Source organism: Rhineura floridana, chromosome 4 (assembly GCF_030035675.1).
Source record: "Rhineura floridana isolate rRhiFlo1 chromosome 4, rRhiFlo1.hap2, whole genome shotgun sequence".
NCBI classification, from domain to species: domain Eukaryota; kingdom Metazoa; phylum Chordata; class Lepidosauria; order Squamata; family Rhineuridae; genus Rhineura; species Rhineura floridana.
Window position 1 is genome coordinate 134,700,504 of NC_084483.1, and position 18,029 is coordinate 134,718,532.

Sequence of the window (18,029 nt, forward strand, 5' to 3'; positions counted from 1 at the left end):
CAGGAACTGATCAAGAGCATATGCACATTGATATATTTTCAACGGTGTTTGTGCAAGAAACATTTCCACTTAAATGTGGCCTCAGTGGATGGGAAAAAACGCTAAAACAAGTTCTAAAATTATTAATGCATACTCCTCTCATGGACAGGTTCCTTATTGCTTATCTGTTGTGCCCACTGGCTTGTGTGTGTGTTGTTGTTTAATGCCAGATCAGTACACAATAAGACCACACTCATCCATGATTTGATCATGGATGAAGGTGCAAATTTGGTATGTATTACCGAGACCTGGGTGGGTGAGCTGGGAGGAGTTGATCTGACCTAGCTTTGCCCACCTGGATACTAAGTGCAATACCACCACAGGCTGCAGGGATGGGAGGAGTTGATATGGTCTACAGAACGTCCATCTCTGTCACCAGGAAACCCACTCTGTCCTGGAGCTGGCTATGAGGGCCTGCACCTGGTGTTGGGCCAAGGAGATTGTAACCTAGGGTTGCTACTGGTGTACCATCCACCCAGCTGCTTCTCTGACTGAACTGGCGGAGACAATCTCGGCTGTGGTATTGGAGGAGCCCAGAACGATAGTTCTGGATAATTTCAATGTCCATGTTGAGGCTGCCTGTAGTGTTCTGGCTCAGGACTTCATGGCCTCCATGATGACCATAGGGCTGTCTCAAGTTGTCACCAGCCCGACGCATAGGGCAGGGCACACGCTTGACTTCATTTTTGCTCCAGATGGAGGAAGGGGTGATCTGGAGATAGGGGGTGGATGTCACCCCATTGTTATGGTCAGACCACTTCCTGGTGAAGTTTAGACTTACGGCTCCAATCCTCCCCTGCAGGAATGGTGGACAGATTAAGATGGTCTGCCCCCAGAGACTAATGCAATCCACAGGATCCCTGAATGCCCTGGGGGAGTTCCCAACAGACAGACCTGTTGAAGCCCTTATGCTATGGAACAGCAAGGCACATCAGGTTTTGATACGGTTGCCCCTAAGCGCCCACTCTGGAATTGTGGAGCCCAGTTTGCACCTTGGTACACCAGTGAACTAAGGCCAATGAAACAGATTGGATGACAGCTACAGTGCAAGTGGCAAAAGACGTGCTATGAGGCTGATCGGGCACGAGTAGAACATCATAACCATGCCTACTGTGTGGAGATGAGGGTGGTGAAGAAGGCCAATGTCTCAGCCACCAACGCATCCTCAAATAGCCGTCCAGTGGAGCTTTTCCACACTTTCAGGGGTCTGTTGACATCAATTCCAGGAAATGGAGTTTTCCTTCGCAGGTCCACTATGAATTGTTTGCAAGGCACTTTGAGGGTAACGTTGCTTGCCTCCATAGCAACCTTGATGCCCCCTCTACATCTACTGTAGTCCCCAATGAGGTGTCCAGTGCAACGTCTGCTGCAACTTCTTGGGAATGGTTTCAGTTGATGCGGCCTGATGTCATGGACAAGGTGCTTGCGATCATGCGGCCAGCAATGTGTCCTCTTGATCCCTGCCCTTCTTGGCTTATTAAAGCTTGCCGAGGGAGTCTGACCGAGTGGATCCAGAGTGTGGTCAACGCATCATTGTGGGAGCGAGTGGTTCCAGCCGCCCTGAAAGAGGCAGTGATCTGACCACTTCTGAAAAAGCCCACCCTGGACCCATTGGTTTGTGACAACTACCAACCGGTTGCAAATACCCCCTTTTTAGGGACGGTGATTGAGAGGTTTGTGGTGCAGCAATTTCAAGCACTCTTGGATGAAACAGATTATCTTGACCCATCCCAGTCTGGGTTCAGGCCTGGTTATGGGACTGAATTGGCCTTGGTTGCCCTGATGGATGACCTTTATTGGGAGAAGGACAAGGGGAGTGCAACCCTGTTATTCTTACTTGATCTCTCGGTGGCTTTTGATACCATTGACCATGGTATCCTTCTGGACCGACTTGGTGAGATGGGTATTGGAGGAACTGTTTTACGGTGGTTCAGATCCTATCTCCAAGGTCGCTCTCAGAGAATAGCATTGGGTGACTGTCTTTCAGCCCCCTGGCAGCTGTGCTGTGGGGTGCTGTGGGGTGCTGCAGGGTACCATCTTGTCCCCCATGCTGTTTAAGATCTATATGAAGCCCTTGGAAGTGGTCATCAGGAGATTCAGGCAAAGGTGTCAGTAGTATGCTGACAACACCCAGCTCTATTTCTCTGTAACATCTGAACCGGGACAGGCTGTGCAAGCCCTTGACCGCTGCCTGGACTCAGTGGTGGGCTGGATGAGGGCCGATAAACTCAGTCTGAATCCTAGTAAGGTGGAGGCGCTGTGGGTTGGTGGTTTCTGAGTTCAGATAATTGGTCAGTTGCCTGCTTTGGATGGGGTCGTACTCCCTCTGAAAGAGCAGATCTGTAGTCTGGGGGCACTCCTGGGTCCATCTTTCCATCGCTAGAGCCCCAGGTGACTTCAGTGACTAGGAGTGCCTTTTACCAGCTTCAACTGGTAAGACACCTGTGAGAGTTTCAAAATGCAGCAGTGAGACTGCTCACTGGGGTAGGGCATTGCCAGCATGTCACCCCACTGCTGAAAGAATTGCACTAGCTACCTATTAGCTACCAGGCTACGTTCAAGGTTCTGGTTCTGGTGTGCAAAGCCCTATACTGCTTGGGACCAGGATATCTGAAAGACCTTCTTACTCCTTATATACCCAGTCGATCACTGCGCTCTGCAGGTGAGGGCCTCCTGCAAATACCATCCTATCAGGAGGTCCGTTCCGCACAACATAGGAAGCGGACCTTTAGTAGCACCTAGTCTTTGGAATTCACTCCCCTTAAATATTAGACAAGCACCAGCTGTGTTATCTTTTTGGTGCCTACTGAAGACCTTCCTCTTTCAACAAGCCTTTCAGGTAAAGACCTTATCCCAGTCTGTGTTGGAATTGCTTTTTAAAATGTTTTTAAAGCTTTTTTTTTAAGTGTTTTTAAAGATGTTTTGTTGTAATATGTTTTTAAGGATGTTTTGTTGCAATATATTTTTAAATCTGCTTTTATTATATTTTAAAGTGTTTTAGTGCTTTTGTTTGCCACCCTGGGCTCCTATTGGGAGGAAAGGCAAGATATAAATCTAACAAATATAGAAATAAAATAATACATCCCCTTATTAATTGTGTATTAAGAACCATCTGCAAAGTTTATTTTTTCCACTTTTAATACATACTATTATTTAGGGTCTTTGCAACTTCATTCCCTAACTGGAAGGTTTACAATACAGATACATTTTTAAATATTTTAAGCAAAAATTGTAAACACATGGTTTTGTACAGGCTCTGCACTAGAAGGTGGCCACGTTGGGGTCTGGCTGAGGGTCCCTGCAGCCCAGAAGGTCCCCTGAAGGGCCCTTTCTTAGGCTGGGAGCATGGAGCTCCTGTTCCACAATGTGGAACCGGCATCTGGTTGCAGCACCCAGTAACCTGACGCTGCTGCAGATCACAGACTGCAAACTCCCAGGCAACACACACAATACAGGCCGCATGGGCTTAAATAAGCCCGTCTGTCCCATCTACCTCCCATGTCAGCATGCACATCCCATCTGCTGCACCTGCATGCCTGCCATCACCCAAGATGGCAGTGGGGGCATCCCTAAGGGGTTGACACCCCCACTGCCATCTTGGGTGATCGCAGGCATGCATGTACAGGGGATATGGGCTGATCTGGGAGATAGGTAGGACAGGTCTATTTAAGCCCCACACTGCCTGCATCAGGAGGGGGTGTTGGGGAGTATGATGCTGCAGACCCGTGGCAGGCTGGTGCCCAAGGGCCCAGTCATGCCTGTTGCCAACTCTAGTTTTGCATACTACTCCACGAGAACTCCCAATTCCATTTTTTGAAAGTGTTTTTAAATTTGTATATTTGTATATTTGTTTTTAATGTTTTTAATTGTTGTAAACTGGCCAGAGAGCTTTGGCTATGGGGGGGTATACAAATGTAATAAATAAATAAATAATAAATACTTCCTTCACTAATCCAGCCATTAACTGCTCCTCAGTGGATAAAGCCTTCCCACACTTGTCCATACACTGGTAATCTCCAAACTAGATTACTGCAATGCACAGTAAGTGAGACTGCCTTTAGGATCCTCCAGATGGCTGTTTTATTATGCATTTGTGATTATTTGTGCTTATGATGCTAATGGGGTGGCCATACAGAATCCTACTTTCAATATTGTTTGTGCCTGCACAAGTTTTCATTTTCTGCTTCATTTCCAGTCAGTACACAACCAGTAACTTCCTGCTAAATTGTCACAACTTTTTATACCACAAATGTTCTGGTTTATTTTTGTGTCATTTATGTTGAACTATAACCCCTCCAGATAGCAAAAATGTGGTAGCACTGGGAAAGCATCATGGCAGAATAAATCAACCACTGATACTCTATTATTGTGTCAAAAATATGTTACAGTACACACCCACAAGTCTAGAGGGGCCCTTTGTAGGTTGTGTTCAAAACTTCAACTTGTTCAAAACACAGCTGCCAGACTTGTGACTAGAACCAGTTCACAGGAAAATATCTCACCATCTTAAAATCTACATTAATTCCGGTCCATTTCCACACAAAAAGTGCTTGTACTCACCTTTAAAACCTTACACGGCTTAGGAGCAGGGACCGCTGACATGAGCCATCCTATGTATTAAAGACATCATGGGAGGACTACCACCAGGTGTCCCCACCATCAAAAGTGAGGCAGGAATGTTTTATATGTTTTAAACACATTTGTATTTTATTTTTAATTATATTGCTTTAGCTCTGATGTGTTTGCCACCGTGGGCTCCTTTGGGAGGAAGAGTGGGAAAATAATGACAACAAGGGTTTTCTAAGTTGTGGCACCTCTGCTCTTTTGGCACCAGCCTCAGTCTCCCAGACTTTTGTTTTTTCTTTTTTTTGTTTTGTATTGTCATATTTACTTATTTTTTTAAAAAATTGTTAGCCTCCCTGGGAATATATAAAACACAAATGAATAATAACCCCCTTCGCACACCAAACCCAATTCCCATTACCACTGAACTAAGTAATTCTGTGCCCTTAAAAAATCTTGACTCACAACAGCACTGACATTCAGCTCGGATATTTTTCCAGAAATGGACAGTAGTTTCTCCTAAGATTTTAGTACAGAAATATTTTTTTTAAATGTATACTAATTTTGGAATGTATCAAATGGTATCCCTCCACTGACGGAAAGCTCTTTGATTTAGCTGAGGCTTCCATCAGCAGACTTTATAATTTTTACCAATTCCTCTTGCAACCCCTTCTTGCTTTTCTGAAGGTGCTCCCAAACCTCTGTAGTAATCTGACTGTGGACCTTTGTTGAAACTAACTTGTTCCATTCATTTCTATGATGTGCAACCTAAGCCTATGCATACTTTCCTCAGAAATAACACTAAGTTCAAAGAGCATACTCCCAGGGAGTGCACACAGCTTACAGCACAATCCAATATGTGTCTTTTCAGAAGAAAGTCCTACTGAGCTCAGTGGGACTTGCTCCCATGTAAGAGTATATATGATTGCAGGCTTTGTTGTGACTAGAGATGGGAGAGCAATTCAATTCAGTTCACATAAAGATGAATCTACCTAATTCTCACTGTCTAAAATAATATGCAAACTGAAGCACAGCCATCCTTTGAAGTATACACTTCTCTAAATTTTGCAATGCAGTTCTTTCACCAAGTAATGTGTACAAAAATGCATATACTAAGGTTAAGTTCGCATAAAAATACATTTATTAGTTAAAATAACATACAAAAAAGCATTTTATTAGGGAAGATATGAATTTTAGGAAAAATATGCTTTGCAAAATGTGTATATTGGGCAAAATTGCATACAAAACTAAAATACTGATGAATTGTCATAAGAACGTTTTTAAAATAACACACAAAACTGATGCAGAAATGTGAAGAACTGAATTTAAGATTGGAAAAATGAGAAGAAACTGGTTTGGCCATCCCCAGTTGTGAATAATTTTAGCTGGACTGGGGCCTGTGATGTTCCATACTTTTATGTTATATAGTTTTGTGGTTATGTATTCTGGTGTTTATGGTAAGAGTTAATATTAGAATGTTTAAAGTAAGTGGTAATCTTGGGAGGGAGAAATGAGTGAGTAGAATACTAAAGTGTGCTGGTTGGTGACTGGCTGTGTGACTGAGCTGAACGTGTACATTTATGACAGTTTGGCAGTTGAATGGGGTTTGGATAGGGTTTGATGCCTGAAGAGTGAACAGGGCTGTGTGTAGGTTGGTAAATTCACAGTGTAGTTTCTATGTTTGGGGTTTTAAATTGAGAAGTGGTAGAGATAGATTAGGAATATTTTAGAGTGGGTAGGATACATAGGAGTTTAAGGAGCTTCCAGTAGAATTCTAGTCCATACTACTGCATAATCTGCAATGTGATATCTTTGTGTCCTCATTAATTTACCATCATCCATAAAACGTTGCAATCTAGTACGAATTTTCGTGTTGACAAATCCGCATTAGAAATACCACCGATAATCAATCACATTAACTTGTCTGCACTCAAACACAATACTGTGGACTTTCCTGCAATAGGCAATCCATGGGCGTCCCTCCATCATATGTTAAGCCCCTTGTCTCGTTCCCATCCAATAGCACATCCACAAACTTTCACATGCGTGGGAAAAAGGGGTAGACTTAGGGGAGTGGCCAATGCTAAAGCAAGTTAGACAAAAAAAGCCCACATGTATGGATGCTTCATAATTGGGTTTTCACAATCAACCACAAACAGGGCATGTATGGATCTCAAGGCCACCAACTGAATGTGGTAAGTGAGGATTTGGCAGTAACGTATGAATGGGCCCTTAAATAAAAGACCAAGAGAAACATATTGATATCATATACTTATTTATTTATTTTATTTATTTATTATTTAATTTGTATCCCGCCCTTCCTCCCAGCAGAAGCCCAGGGTGACAAACAAAGCACTAAAATCACTTTAAAACAAAAAACATCTTAAAATACATTAAAACAAAACAGCGTTAAAAACATTTAAAAAAAACTTTTTTAAAGGGTTAAAAACATTATTAAAAAACATATTAAGCAATTCTAACACAGACGCAGACTGGGATAGGTCTCAACCTAAAAGGCTTGTTGAAAGAGGAAAGTCTTCAAAAGGCGCCGAAAAGATAGCAGAGATGGCGCCTGCCTAATATTCAAATGAAAGTGAATTTGCTCTTTTTAATAAAATCTGTACTTAAATATTGTTTTGTTTTCACACACACGCCTTGTCATTGGCTATGCTAAGGTTGAGTTAGATACATTTATCTGTGGTGGCAGCAAGTACCTGTGGAGTGATACAGTACCAGATTACAGGAGATCAACTCAGAGCTGTGGGTTTTCAAAGAGCCATTATAGCAATATGGCTAGGGGGATACAGAAAGGAATCCCTAATGCAGCCTTTCCCAACCAGTGTGCCTCCAGATGTTGTTGGACCACAACTCCCATCAGCCTCAGCCAGCATTGCCAATGGTCAGGAAAGATGGGAGTTGTGGTCCAACAACATCTGGAGGCACACTGGTTGGGAAAGGCTGCCCTAACGCAACTTTGCTATATTTTAAGGTGTAAAAATAGAAAACTTGTCTCCCTCTACTAGGGGAGCACAACAGGGCCTCTCTCTGTGCCAAACTTTGGCTGCAGCATTAATCAGTCCCGTACCTAGTACACACTACAGTATAGTTTGCCTTATGTGCCAACAGACCCACTAGTTTAAGACAGACTAAACTAAAGAATAAGACTTTCTAAAGTGTGTATTTACATTCATGCTCATGAATTCATAGAACATTTTCAAAGCTAAAAAGATAATATTCAATTCTTCCTTTTCTTTATGAAAGCATTTATTGAAGACAAAAGTACAGAGATGTTTCAGAGATTGCCATAAATTGGGCCTAATAGATTGCATTTGTTCAACTCTATCTATCAATAGATACTCCATTCTCATAGCACACAAACAACTATTTAAGACATGTAGTCAGAAAGTTAGACAAGGCCTATATAACCTTGCTTGAAATTGTACCCTTTTATGGCAGTGAGAAGGTATACATTTATGCACATCATTCAGAAATTGACACATGTTGATATTCAATTCCACCTCTTAAAATACCATCTCATTTCTCCTTTTCAGTACACCCTTTCCACAACATATAAGAACCTAAGACTCTGCTGGATTGGGGAAATGGCTCATCTAGTCCAACATCCTTGTCTGAGTGCAGCAGCACTCTCCCCATTTGTGTGTCCCAGCAACTACCATTCAGAGGTATACTGCCTCCAACAGCAAAGGCAGAACATAGCCTTTTTCTCTGTGAATTTGTCTAATCCTCTTTTAAAGTAATCCAAGTTGGTGGCCATCACTGCCTCTTGTGGGAGTAAATTCTATAATACAACTATGCATTGTGTGAAGGAGTACTTTAGTCTGTCCTGAATCTTCCAACATTCAGCTACATTGGATGCCCTTGAATTCTAATGTTATGAGATAAAAACCACTACCACTAATTTTATACACTTCTATCATATCTCCTCTTACTCGCCTTCTCTGTAAACTAAAAAGGTCCAAATGCTGTAACCTTTCCTCATAGGGGAATAGCTCCATCCCCATCATCATTTTGGTTGCCCTTTTCTGAACCTTTTTAGCTCTCCAATATCCTTTTTGAGGTGAGGTGACTGGAATTGTACACAGTATTCCAAATGCAGCCACACCATAGATTTGTATAATGGCATTATACGAGCAGTTTTATTTTCAGTCCCTTCCTAATTATTCATAGCATGGAATTCACTTTTTTTCACAGCTGCCACATACTGAATTGACATCTTCATTGAGCTATCCACTACGACAGCATGATTCCCCATCAGCCACTGCCAGTTCAGACTCTATGAGCATATATGTAAAGATAATTTTAAAAAATTGCCCCAGTGAGCATCACTTCACACAGGTTTACAATGAATTGTATACTGAACATTCTATTGACTACAGAAACTGAATTAATATTAAGAAAGGAATCTGTTCTGTTTCCAGGGATCAAATAGATTTTTCCGAATTATGTTTATATATATATATATATACACACACACACACACACTTGCATAAGATCTATGATAAATCATCCAATTCATTAAGTTCATAAAGTTGTATGGGTTTCCTATACAATAATGAAATTATCAACAAGTCTTGCTATCAATACATCTCATGCACAATAGATGCAACAAGATTACTGCCAGAAAACAGCTTTATTCTGAATGGAAACAGAAAAAGATTTTAAGGCCATCATGTCTATAGCACTGACTAGAACCAACATTTATCTATAGCTCTAGGAGGAAGGGTGGGATATAAATTTAATAAATAAACTACACTGGCTATATGGTCAAGATTGCCAATAATAGTCAAGATTACTTAAAGAAAAAAATACCAGTCTTGCAGCACCTTAAAGACTAACAAATGTATTGCAACTCAGGATAATAATTCATGCATCTGATAAGTGGACTGTAGCCCATGAAAGCTAGTGCCATAATTTGTTAGTCTTTAAGGGGGCACAATATTGATTGATTGATAGATAGATTGATAGTATTTATATACCGCCCCATAGCTGAAGCTCTCTGGGCGGTTTACAATAACTATACACTTTGTTGTATTTGCTGCAAGAGATCGGCATGGCTACTCCTCTGGAAAAATTATAAATTTATTTTTTCCTACTGAGACAAGGTTAAACAACTCATCTCAAATGACTTGATGTTATTAGCAATTTTTTTCTAGTAGTTTTCTCTTTACACGTTGAGGAAATTATTACTTTTTAATCCCACCTTTCTTCCAAAGAGCTCAAGGTGACAAACAAACATGGCTCTCCCACTCCCGATTTTATCCTCACAACAACCCTGTGAGGTAGGTTGGGCTGACAGACAGTGACTGGCCCAAAGTCACCCTGTGAGCTTCATGGCTAAGCAAAGATTTGAACCCTGGTATTCCAGGTTCCAGTCTGACACCCTAACCCAGCCTTTCCCAATCTTTGGGTCCCCAGATGTTGCTGGACTACAGTTCCCATAATTCCTGACCATTAGCCATGCTGGCTGGGGCTGATGGGAGTTGCAGTCCAGAAACATCTGGGGATCCAAAGGTTGGGAAAGGCTGCTCTAACCACTATACTACACTGGATCTCAAAAGTGAGTTTCTAGTATAATTTCTGTATTTTAGTCTACACTACCAATCTCAGAATGGAAAACGGAGCCTAAATACAGAAGTTGTCAAAGATATATATGTTGGACTAGCCAGAATAGAGCCCTTCTCTCATCACAATGCATTCTACATCTTACCCATCCAACAGGTTCACACACACTTCCTTAAATAGCCTTCTTTCACCCATGTTTTCAGTGGCCAACTCTGGAAGTGTATTGACACCACAACAAATGTTTTTTCCCTTTTAAACACTACTCAACACAAATCATTTGTAGAAGAAAAGGGCTAACTCCTTTAAATGGCTTCTCCAACGACATAGGAAGCCTAGTCAGGACAATGGTACTGTTGGCCAGACAGCAGGTTGTTGAAGTAAATGTTAGGTTACTTCAAATGGCTCAGCAAGAATAATTTCCTTGCCTCAATGTTGCCTGATAGCTACAGTAGCAAAACTTTACCTTATATTTTCATGTAAATCACAATAGATTCCTGCTGTGGTGTCAGAAAAATATTTCAGTAGAACAGAGTTTATTTCCACCTTAGTGAAAGACATTTGGATAAGTTATCTAAACTAAGATGCAATACATCAGTGCAGGGCCAACCATCTGGTGATAAAATCAGCCTCTAAGTAGGAAGTTGAAAGACAAAGTGATGACTCAAGAGCTCGTTTTAACTTTGTCTAGGAACTTGCAGTGGCGTACCTAGCGTATTTGACACCCGGGGCGGATCATTTTTAAACACCCCCCTCTTCTTAATAGTCCCCTCCCACCAAGACCCTCTGCAATTTTGAAGTGGTCCTTGGGGGGGAAAGGTTTGGGAACCCCTGAGCTAGATTCCCCCCCCCCATGAACTACAGACATGTTTAAAAGTGGAAACATTTGACTCCTCTCTACTGGCATTCCCACAGTAACAACCTCAATGCGATTCCTGCCGCCGACCTCAAAACTGTCTTGGAATTTATTGAACAAGCTCCCATCCCACTTAAACCATGTGCGGGGGGATACTTTATTTGCTTATATAATGGCATCACTGTGCCTAGTGCTTTACAAGGTACAAGAAGAGAGGTCCCTGCCCCTGGGAGCTTCCAATCTAAAACTTCAACGGGGGCTGGGGAAGCAGAAGGCGCCCCGCGCGGAGGGTTACTTACAGCAGGGCAAGGGAACTTGTGGGGGGGGGAGATTGGCAAACCGTGAAGAGCGAAAGCACTCTGCACTCGCTCAGCCTCAGGGGCGCCTCTTTCAAATGAGAGGGTGTTCACTAGTGTTGCTGATGAGAAGAAGCCGCTGGAGCTGGCCAGCCCCGCCGCGGAGCGCCCGCCCGGCCTGGAGCATGCGCTGCAGCCCCTCGTCCGAGGCCAGGTTGGCTGGCAGGCAGGCCCTACACATGCAGTGCTGGGCAGGCGGCGTGCAGCTCGCCCTCCAGCTCGCCCAGGGCACCAGCCGAGCAAGCCACCAGCAGCAAGGCCGAGCCGGGCACCAGCCATGGGGCCAGCAGGCATGCCAGGCTCCGGCGCAAGCCCCAAGAGGCGCCTGTCATGATGCACACAGCTTGGATCAGGCCACCGCCACCCGGCTCAGCCTCCATAGCTGCACATCCAGCTTCATAATGAACACTCCATCTTAGGGTTGCCAGGTCAGAAGCATCCCCAAAACTGAGTTTTTAGGGGCAGGCCCAAGTGATGTCATGGGGGCGGGCCCGAGTGATGTCATTAAGCATGATACATTAAGCATCAATCACCGTTGCTTGGCATACAATTAAAAAAAATCTGATTGGAAATTAAGCTAGAAATCTTAGCTAAAAGATGGAGCCTGGGTAGGGAACATTTAATCTAGCCTACTTGCTTTTGGCAAGAAGGGTTTAAGTGCCTTCAGGCCAGGCCAGTCACCGGAAGGCCACTGTAGGAAGAAAGGAGCCTAGTGTTTTGGAGATGTTAGATGGGAGCATTCGGGAATAAAGATGGATGCCCCTGAAGGCTGCAATTCTAAACTCACACACTAAGGGACTAAGCCCCATACAACTCAACAGGACTTACTTCTGAGCAGTTTGGATTGTGCTGTTGGTAAAGCTTGACTAGGGATCCTTTGCAAAGAGATCCATATCCAAGCAGGGTTGGCAACCCCCTGCCTGAAATGCCCTGCCCTTATCTTTTAATGTGGCTGCTCCAAACTTCTTTACAGATTTGACCCTTCACTTCAGAAAGAGGTCTGAGAAATGAGTGAGGGTAAGAAGATTCTTACCCTTTCTGTCTACCCTGTGGGCTGCTATAAACTCACTTTGACAGTCAACCCAATTCCAGTGAGTAATAATTGACGGAGAGGAAACAGGCAGCAGCTTCGGAACAACAACTGCAGCCACACTTTCAAATATGTGAATTCTCTTTTACCACTACTGGGCAAGAAACAAACTGCAATGCAACCGACAAGGTGCATCATCAGTGGGTTTTAGGGGGTTGAGCTGAGCACATTCAACCACTGCTGTTGCTTCTATGGATGTAAGGGAGTGAGGTTAAAGGTAAATGAAATGCAAACAGAAAATGAAAAACAAAAGACAGTGATGCTTTCCTAAATGCAATACCATACCAACCACAACAAGATTCCTGTGAGTAAGGCAGACAACTTAGCATCCCACAACCAGTCAGGATTCATAACCGAAAACCAAAACAATCCTTGCAGCCAGTCAGTTAATGCAGAATGCTGGGGGGCATGATTGCTGACATGAGTGAGATCCTATCAGCACATAATTCCTCTGCTCTGAAATCTGCATTGGTTGCTGATTTGCTACCAGGCCAAGTTCAAGCTGTGCTTTCCATGTTATGGGTGCCACATAGTTCTTGTTCTGCTCTTGTAAGAAATCAGTCCTGTAAAGTGGCAGCATTTTGGATATTCTGTTCATAGGGTTTTCGTGGTAAGAGGTATTCAGAGGTGGTTTACCATTGCCTTCCTCTGACTTTGGACACATATCATACTTTGGACACATAATGAGAAGACATGATTCATTAGAAAAGACAATACAGAAAAACAGAAGAGAGTAGAAAAAGAGGAAGACCAAAAAAGAGATGGATTGATTCCATAAAGGAAGCCACAGACCTGAACTTACAAGATTTGGACAGGGTGGTTTATGACAGATGCTATTGGAGGTCTCTGATTCATAGGGTCACCATAAGTCAAAATTGATGTGAAGGCACATAACAACAACAACGAAGTGGCAACACCTATGCTTTGGAACTCCTTGCCTATTGACATTAGGCAAACACTCCTTTTCAGCACCTGCTAAAATCATTTTTCTTTAGGCAAGCCTATCCACGCATGTAAAAGCTACTGTGTTTTTAAATCTGTTTTTAACTCATTGTTGGTTTTATTAATTTGAATGTTTTTCAATATATGTCTTTGTTTTTGCCAATAATTTTATTGTTTTAATTCTTTCTGTAAACCGCTTTGAGATTTTTTACAATAAAGCTGTATATAACTGTTGTAAATAAAATACATAAATAATTTTTGGACAAAGCGAATATGGAAAACATGGATTATCCAGGTCAGTTTGGACGAGCCCGAAGTCTGCATGTGAACACAATAGTTTTGACGTAAAAGGTATACTTTGTTTTTAGATGATGCACATATGTGACATGGAAGGCATTTCCCATTGTTAGAAGTACTTTTAACATCTGCCACTCAATTAATTGGGGCAACTTTAAGTTTATTGAGAAGTTTTTCAATTGATTACCTTACACAATTTTCTGTAAACAATATGTTTATTTTAGTGCCATCAACGCACACAGCACTTTACAAAGTACAAGAGAAACTTACAATGAACATATTTAATATGTGGGAGACATTTCAAGGTTTTGATTAAACAAGTATCTTCCACACGTTCTGTGAAGCTAAGGATATAGCTCAAGAGAAAAGTCTAACCAATATGAATTCAAAGCAACCTGAAAGGTATGAGTTTGCAAGATTGAAATTATGTTAATGAATTACAACAATACAGGTAGGTAACTTATTATAGAAATCTGTTTAGTTTATATGAATATTAGGAATAAACCAACAATGTTGAAGCCTAGCTGAGGTTTAAATGTGCTTAATGCTGTACAACTATAATGCTTTCATCAAACTGCATAGGTAGTGAACAGTTTTCCGATGGGATCCATCACCATGAGTTCAGAAAACGGCATAGGTACATAATAACTGTATTCCAGAGAATCCTGCAGCACTGCTGAGCCATATTGAACCCATGATCTTTCCAAAATTGAAATGCAATGTATATACATTTTAATCCTGTTTACTGAAATTAGTCTTGGTGTGCCTGTGTTTGGGAAAAAAAACAATTTTACTCTTTAGAGCACTGGTCTTCAACTGGTGAGTATTACTACCATACAAATAGATGTGGAAAATGTGTCCCCAAATACATGTTTCAGTTAAAGGTAGGTCTCAGGTCTGCAACGGTTAAAGACTACTGCTCTGAAGCAAAAGCCAAGCAGAAGACAGACCACAACTACAATATAGTCTCTCTTTCATACTGTGCTCATATAAATGGAGAGAAGTGTACCTACACTACTTGCACACAACCATCTAACTCTAGTAATGTAAAACTTCTCCTCTCACACACTGTCTAAAGGGCTGCTCTATATCCACTTTTTGTACCAACAAAATGCAACTGTATTATCTCCATAGAAGCTAATGAAACATGACTTGGAGTAGCATCATTGCCAGTATTAACAAAAATGAACTAAACAGTTTAAAACTAGAGAATATTGATTTATTTACATTAAAGAGGTTATACTCATTCAAATATACTGTAAGCTAATTCCAATGTAAATTTGGATTTCTCAATATATGTATCGTTATATAGCAGTCTTCTTTATAAAAAAAAATCTTTAACAGTTTTTTCTGAGGATCTGTTTACCACAGAATTACAGGAATTCCAAACAACTGCAAATATAGTACTTCTGTAAACAGAATGTCAAAATGAAACTGCCAAGAAGAGAACAGCTTAAATTTGGGATTAGCTCATTTACTATAAAACAGACCAAGGCACTAGCATTTTATAATAAGCAAGTGCTAACCTGGTAAAGTCAAAGACAGCTCAGAAGTGCACTGTGCTTTCTGAATGATACGAGAAAGCCATCTAGTGTTAACATTTAGAATTGAAAATTGCACATAAAAATTTGGTAAAAGAGAATTTACAGGAGTCTTTTTGTTAGCAAGAATCTACCACAAAAATACAGACACATTTCCAAACAAAGTTTTGCAAATGGCTAACCTTATCAAGACACAATTACCATGTAGAAAATATTCAAAAGCATCCTCTAATACGCATTAATAATATAGCCTACTAAATACATTACACGTTAATATGTGCATTAGATAATTATCAACTTCAGAGCAGTCTACTGTCAAAGCAAAGCAATGAAATAGCTACCTAATAACAGTGGAAAGCCCTTCAAATGAAAAATTAAACAAAAATTTATAAAACAGTAAAAAAAGTCAATGAAACTACAAAAGTACCTGTGTTCTATAAATAAGCGTAAGACAAGACATTAACAAGAAAGTTTTTTCCAATAAAGCTCATGCTTCAGACTTTGGAAGAAAAACAAGGTGGCAAATTGAGGCAGGGGAAGAAAGAAAACACACTGAACATTTGTTTGCCATTTCCCATACATAAAAATTAAACTACCGAGAAATCATTTTGTTGGACCAAACAATAACCCTATTCTAGTCCTTACAATTGATGTATATCAGTATCTTTTCAAATCTAAGAGGACAGATCATCCCATTTCTTCCCTTCTGGTGTGCTAAGTGGGTAGCCTTATAAAAATAAACATCCCAGAAATTAGTACACATGCCAGCAGATTGGCATTCTTTCAGAAGTTGGAAAAAACTTGGCATACCAGTTTAAGACAATTATCCAGCAAAATGACACCAAGCAGTCCAACCAACACCACTGTCATGCTACCTCAGCCAGAACAGAATAATTTGTTTTGGAGATTTTTTAATTATTATTTCTAGTGATGTGGTAGCAGTATAGCAGGCACCAAGCTGTATGCAAGCGAGGCGAACTGTATGCTCGTGGGAGGCGAATTCCTACCCATCGCACCCCTCCCCCCTCATCCTTTACTATTTTCCCACCCACTGGGGGTATCCCTCGGGCAAAGACGACAACTGTCTCCTCCCCCTGCCTCCTCACCTAGTCACAGGCCAAAATAACCCCCTCCAACTTTCCGTCTCGACTCTTTCTCCGGGGAATAGGGAGAGAAAGAAATTAATGTGAGGAACCTTCGCAGTCTAGCAAGTGTGTGTTTGGGGGGGATGAGAGCGCCTGCCCCTGCCAAAGCCAGTAGGATTTCTTCCTTTTTCAAAATCTCTCTCTCTCTCTGAACAAAAAAATCCTTCAAAAGAAGAAGAAAAAGAGGATGCCCCTTCTTTTTCCCCAACCACCCTCCAGAAGCTACACACACACTCACACACAAAGAGAGTTCCTGGTGCTGACGAAAACCCTCTCCCGAAAACTATATGTGCCTAAGCGACAAAAGCCCTACACAAGTCTCTCTTAGCAACCCTCTCCCCGCCCACACCCCAAAAAGGAGAGACCACCCATTGAAAGGACAGGGAGCGGCGGGGATATTTACTGACCTGCCCCTCAGAAGAGCCGCTTTCCCACTACTTCGACCTCCGCGGAACTAAGGAAACGGGCTCGGGTCCCACACAATCCTTCAGCCTCCCTCGCCTCACATTCCACTTTCTCACGAGAACGTACACAGCCCAGGCGGAGGCGGCTCCCTTACCTTCTTTCACACCCCAACAGCGAAGCCGGGCTGTTTCCAGGCAGTAAACCCCATTGGCCACTCCGTCCGACCCGGCTCTCCAACCCAAATAACTGACTGACTGACGGCGCTCTCGCTCTCGCCTGCTCAAGATGGGAAAAGCAGCGGGGAGGGGGGACAATGCGAGCGAGCGGACGCCTCGTTCTTTGCCTGCCTGCCTGCCTGCCTGCCTGTCGGGCGGGCGCGCGCCACCCGTCCGCTTCCCCCGCGCTGTTGCCAGCGAGGGCAAGCTCTGGCTTGGTCAGTCTCAGCTGCTGGATAGGCGGGGGAGGAGAAGAGCGAGATTCGCTCTAACATACAACAACGCCTTCCTCGCTCCTCATTGGCTTAAGTCATCCGACCTCGCCCCTTTGTGGGTATCCTAATGCTCCATTGGACGTAGAAGGTGCCTTTCGGGCAAATAATGTTGTCGTTAGCAAAGGACCCACCTTCTGCTGTTCCTTTTTTTTTTTAATTGTCTTCCTTTGCCTTATACAGCCAGAAGACAGCAGCCGTGATTCTTTTTTCTTTTTCTTTCCCAGGAGGCGCATAGGGCAGGGTTCCTAAAGTTCTGCCTATTGGGGCAGCCTCATAGGGGAAACTCTAGCTGTGGGAGGAGCCCAACGGGAAGCTCGGAGTGAACCAACTGATTGCGGGAGGTGACCGCCAGTCTACGCGGTGCGTCTTCGACCTCTTTCGGATTCCTCGTAACTGTTGAAACCCTTCTGCTTCAGGTTTCTCTCTCTCTGCTAAAAACCTTGTCTGTGAGTCTCACAACCTGCGTCACTGACCAACATTTACTGTCTTGGGGTTTGTAATGCGATTGTAACCCCTACATTGGCTAGAATGGTGGTTTGCATTGCAAACTCCTCTTCCGCAGGACAACGAGAGAGAGGCCCAGAAGCTTTATAAGCCACGTGTGTGATGATCAGGAAACTTTCCTATCTCTGAAACTCTGATCGGGACTCTGTAACCTTGCAGGGTGTATAGGGCAACAACACCCCCTCTTTGCAGAGAGAGGATGAGCATTCAGCGTCAATGAC

The 18,029-nt window shown here is 42.6% G+C and overlaps 1 protein-coding gene across 6 annotated transcripts in view; it reads right to left on the reverse strand.

Moving 5' to 3' along the window:
* The window catches only part of SIPA1L2 (signal induced proliferation associated 1 like 2), a 140,121-nt gene extending 122,816 nt beyond the window's left edge, over window positions 1–17,305 (reverse strand). For 3 of the 6 annotated variants that reach the window (XM_061624498.1, XM_061624499.1, XM_061624500.1), the window contains exon 1: window positions 16,969–17,304. The gene's annotated coding sequence lies outside the window, so the exon portion shown is untranslated. Of the gene's footprint in view, window positions 1–16,816 lie in introns of all 6 variants that reach the window. The other 3 variants (XM_061624502.1, XM_061624496.1, XM_061624497.1) reach the window with 2 other exon arrangements.
* Between the last annotated feature and the right edge of the window lie 724 nt (window positions 17,306–18,029).